Source organism: Dipteris shenzhenensis, unplaced genomic scaffold (assembly GCF_047967505.1).
Source record: "Dipteris shenzhenensis isolate YYH24624 ecotype China unplaced genomic scaffold, Dip_SZ_1.0 scaf0425, whole genome shotgun sequence".
NCBI classification, from domain to species: domain Eukaryota; kingdom Viridiplantae; phylum Streptophyta; class Polypodiopsida; order Gleicheniales; family Dipteridaceae; genus Dipteris; species Dipteris shenzhenensis.
In genome coordinates, this window is record NW_028239731.1 from 1 (window position 1) to 5,000 (window position 5,000).

The following is a 5,000-nucleotide window of genomic DNA, read 5'->3' on the forward strand; positions in this document are numbered from 1 at the left end:
TAAATCCTGCTATTCCGAATAAACGAGGTCGGAACATATTTTAAACGGAATAGAAGACGTTCCCGTTCCGGGAACGCAGATTTATCTCCCGATTCTCTTTGGGTGTTATCGACCCATACCCATTCGTAGTAGGGATAGAGATAAATCGATGATCGTGATCGAGACCCTTGTATCATAGGAAGGAAGAGAGGGATTGGGCTCCTTCTTCATGCACGTAACCCCCCCCCCTCGTGGTTATTACCAACATTCATTGATACAACTCTGTTAGTATTTGGATTTTATTTACCGCACGGTACCGTCACGCAATAATATCAACATGTACCCGTACTACTTACTAGGGATCCAAATTCATCAATAAGTTCCCTGACAATCACTTATCTCGTCTTCCCCGTTCCAACAAACAAATAGTTCACTATCTATTCCGACCGACCCCACGTCCTATTGATACGGCAATTCCTGTTACAACCGGGGAGTACTACTGACCAGTTTCAGAAATTTTTTCATTTGTCACATAGTAAAAACTTCTCGACCGTCCAGTCAAAATGGATTTAGCTGGAGAAAAAGCTTTCGATGCTACTTCATTAGTTTGGGTCTTCCAAATATGATTGCGAATCTTCCTCCGCGACCTAGAAGTACGTTTTTTTGGAACTGCCATAATGAAATCTATCTATTCGGTTTTATCATCGAAATGAATGCGACGAGTATGTTGATACGTACGAGTAGAATCAATATAATGAGGGAGGGGGTGATTGCGTAGAATCATTAGAAGGGGAACAACTGGGGGAACTGGGTTTCCATTCTATGCAAAAGAATCCCAGCAAGAATCATTGACTTCTTTATGATAACAATTTGCTAACCAACCAACTCCTTTCCATTTAAGCAAATGGGATCTACTACAGATCGAACCAAATCCTGTCTGTATCCCGATTTCCTTCGCGTCTTCTTCTTAGAATGGATCTTCCGTATCACTTTCTTCCTCTCGAAACAGGGATGCAAGACGCGCCCCCTAGCAGTTGCGTTACTCAGCCGGGGATGTCCGAGATCAATTTTGGATCCGTGACAAACCAATGAAACTCGATATATCGACATTACCGTATTGGACTCTGATGCGTTGTGCCCAAGCAGAGCGAAGTGACGAACATCATAGAATCTCCCCGGTTCTACTCGGAGTTGTTTTCCTCCAGTATCAATTGCTGCATGTCTATCCGTAATAGTCTTGTCGTGTGAAAAATAACCCAAAACAACTCAATCGGTTTGGGGTCAAAAAATGGAACCTAGATAAGTATCTCCGACACATTTGATTCCTGTCAAGTCTCGACGCCGGGCTCGCACCAGAACGAGAAACAAATGGATTATTCGGTTTGATACGCGTGATCTCACCTGTCCATATATATTCCATTCTTCGACGCTCCATATATCTGACAACTATTGACAGAAAGAGTTCCAACCCGGGTTAAATATGTTTATGGAATTATCTTATGAATGTGCTTGGATTGTCCCCTCACGCCCATTCGTAACCTCTGGTTTGATCGGATTGGCATCGTTTCTTTTTCCAAAAGCCACTAAGAGCCTTCGTCGTATACGTGCTATGCTCAGTGTTCTTTCATTAGCCGCAGCTATGTCCGTCTCTATCGCAACATTCTGGCAACAAGTTACTGGTCGCTCCACTTTTGAATACTCATGGTCATGGATTCCCAACGACGATATTTCTCCAAAGATAGGATTTTCAGTTGATTCACTTACTTCCATTACGTCGATATCAGTCACCACCATAGGTGTCTTGGTTATGATTTACAGTGATAGTCATATGCGTCACGACTAGGGATACGTAAGGTTTCCCGTCTATTTAAGTTTCTCCACTGCCTCCACGTCAGGATTAGTGTTCAGTCCCAATCCAATACAGATTCATGTTTTTCGGGAATTAGTAGGGATGTGCTCTTACTCGCCGATAGGTTTTTGGTTCGCACGACCAAGTGCTGCTAATGCCTGCCAAAAAGCTTTTGCAACTAATCGTACAGGAGATTTCGGATTATTATTGGGTATATTAGGTACGTATTGGATAACTGGTAGTTTCGAGATCCGCGAATCGTGTGATTGATTTAGTGAGTTGATTGATAACAACAGCGCCGGCTCCTCCCTTGCCAATACATGTGCTCCTCTACCATTTTTGGGTCCGGTATCTAAATCTGCACAATCCCCACTCCACGTATGGTTGCCCGATGCAACGGAAGGACCCACACCTATTTCGGCTCTTATACACGCCGCTACTATGGTAGCTGCGGGAATTTTTTTTGTAGCTCGAATGCTTGAATTGTTTGAAACCTTACCTCTAAGCATGAATGTTATCTCCTGGATAGGCGGAATAACGGCTCTACTGGGAGCGACGATAGCTCTTGCCCAGAAGGATATCAAGAAAGGTTTAGCTTATTCTACTATGTCTCAATTGGGCTACATGATGCTGGCTCTAGGTCTCGGTGCTTATAAACCTTCGTTGTTTCACCTCATTACACATGCCCATCCCAAAGCTTTGCTATTTCCCGGATCCGGTTCAGTAATTCATTCGATGGAAAGGGTTGTCGGATACTCTCCCAATAGAAGTCAAAATATGTCTCCCACGGGTGGTTCGCGAAAATATATGCCAATTACTGGAATCACTTTTCTTTCAGGTACTCTCTCTCTCTGTGGTATACCACCTCTAGCTCGTTTCCGGTCCAAAGATGAAATTATTGCAAAGAGTTGGCTACGTTCCTTTCCCCCCGGATGTATAGCCTCATTCACAGCAGTTCCAACTGCTTTCTACATGTTCCGCATCTATCTCCTCACGTTTGAGGGGAATCTACGCGCCGGTGGCGGTACCAATTCATCCCATTCCTCTATGAATAGTGTCATTCGGAGTAACACCAAAACGATAGCAACGAGTGGAGATGGGTATGATGTTCCTCCACCCCCGCGAGACGAAGGAGTCGATTCAGCAGGAGGTTATGACGGGGAAGATTCAGTCGATAGAAAAGTTTCTGCAGAGTCCAATATTCGTTCTGAGTCTCTATATCCTAAGGAATCAGACGTTTCGATGGTATTGCCTTCAGTAGTACTGTCGATACCAACTTCGTTGGTTGGATCAATAGGAGTCAATCTCGCTGGAGGAGAAACTGGTCCCGATTTGCTATCCGAGTGGTTAACTCCCCTTGCAGGCTTTTCAGAGGACAACAACAATCCCGAAAATTTGGTACAATTGCTAATAGATTCAGCAGGTTCGGTTGGTCTATCACTAGCCGGAATATCTATCTCCTACGTGATTTATGGACCGATATCCTCTCACACACAACCTTGCGGTGATATTGATCCTTTTGCCAAACAATCTATGGGTTCATTTAACCGTCTCATTGGGGACTGGTCACACAACCGGGGTTACATCGATCATTACTACGATATCCTTCTAGTGAGAGGTATTCGATTCCTGGGTGAGTTAACTCTTCTTTTCGACCAATGGGTAATTGACGGAATTATTAATGGCACCGGTATTTTGAGTTCCATAGGTGGAGAAAGCGCAAGATATGGGGAGGGCGGGAGAGTATCTTCTTATTCATTCGGATTGATGATTGGTATTATTCTACTGCTAACTGCCTTCGTTTCTCTTGTCTCCTAAGAGTTTTTTTCTTCTCCTTTCCAAGATATTCCTTATACCTCTATAAGTATCCTGTGACTATTCTACTATGTTTTCCGGAAAAGGAGAAATAGAAACTAGTGATTGGTGATCGATCGATATGCATCTTGGGGTTGGGGGGGGGGCGATCAATCACGACCAAGATCAACCATGACCGAGATCTTCCACACCAGCCCCCCCCCCGATTCGTAGGCTCTATCCGAGAAGGCAAAAGGGATTGCTATCATTACTGCTTCTTCCTATAATGAGAGTTAGGGTGTACGCGAGGTTCATGAAGTCTCGAAGAAAGCTTTGGGTCTTCGAGTGGTTAACGTCTTGCAGATCAAGGGGCGGCTCAAGGAACAAGAGTCTCTGGAAGTATATGGGATTGAATCATCTGCCACTTTCCTCGGTAGCTCAGCGGTAGAGCGGTCGGCTGTTAACCGATTGGTCGTAGGTTCAAATCCCACCCGGGGAGATTCATCCATTTCCAGTAGGATAGAAGATAGTCTAGATGATGTACCTCCCTTCAATAGGGATAATACTTCACTTACGTCAGGGGAGGGGGAGGTACCTCCTCATAATATATATCGTAGAAACCGATAGTATCTTTGAAGATTTACATTATCCACATTCGAGATTCTCAGTAATGAGGTAGTTCTCCCACACCCGTATGCCGAATCGGGACTATAACCATATAGTCGATCAACCGATAGAGGATTCAATATCATGCCTATTTTAAGCTCTAATAATGGATAGAAGACTCCATACCCTCCCTTCTCTTGGCCAATCTAATGCTTCTAAGGATCCGAGTCTAGCGTCGCTTCTTCGAGAATCCCTACTCCAGAGTACTGAATGGTTGGGATAAGCAAATCAATCAATCTTTGTTTTGTCCTCGTCGGAGTCTAGATGTATCGAAGGCTTCTACTCGCTCGACTTGTTACTAGATTGTAAAACCGGAGATTCCACCCCCGGGAATTCTTCCCGATGGGGTTCCCCCCACAGGGGGGATGTTCTGTCGGTGTGGATCCGTGACAATACCCCGTTCCGGAGTCCCAATCGGGACTATTCCCAACGGGGAATTCAACTCGAGGGGGAACCAATGAATTACTTGTAGAAGCTACTGCTGGAGACTACTAAATATCAGGCTTACTATACGAAAGAGTCAGGTCATATATCATTCCGTTTTGGCGAGAGAGTCATGCCTTTGCGAAGGATCAAGTCCCACAGCTTCAGCTCTGCGTCCGCGCCCGGAATCACAATCTTTGCTTGCCTACTTACCACTGAGAGGGAAGGGACGTTTAGGGATGATTTTGGGCGAGGAGGGATTCGAACCCCCGACACCGTGGTTCGTAGC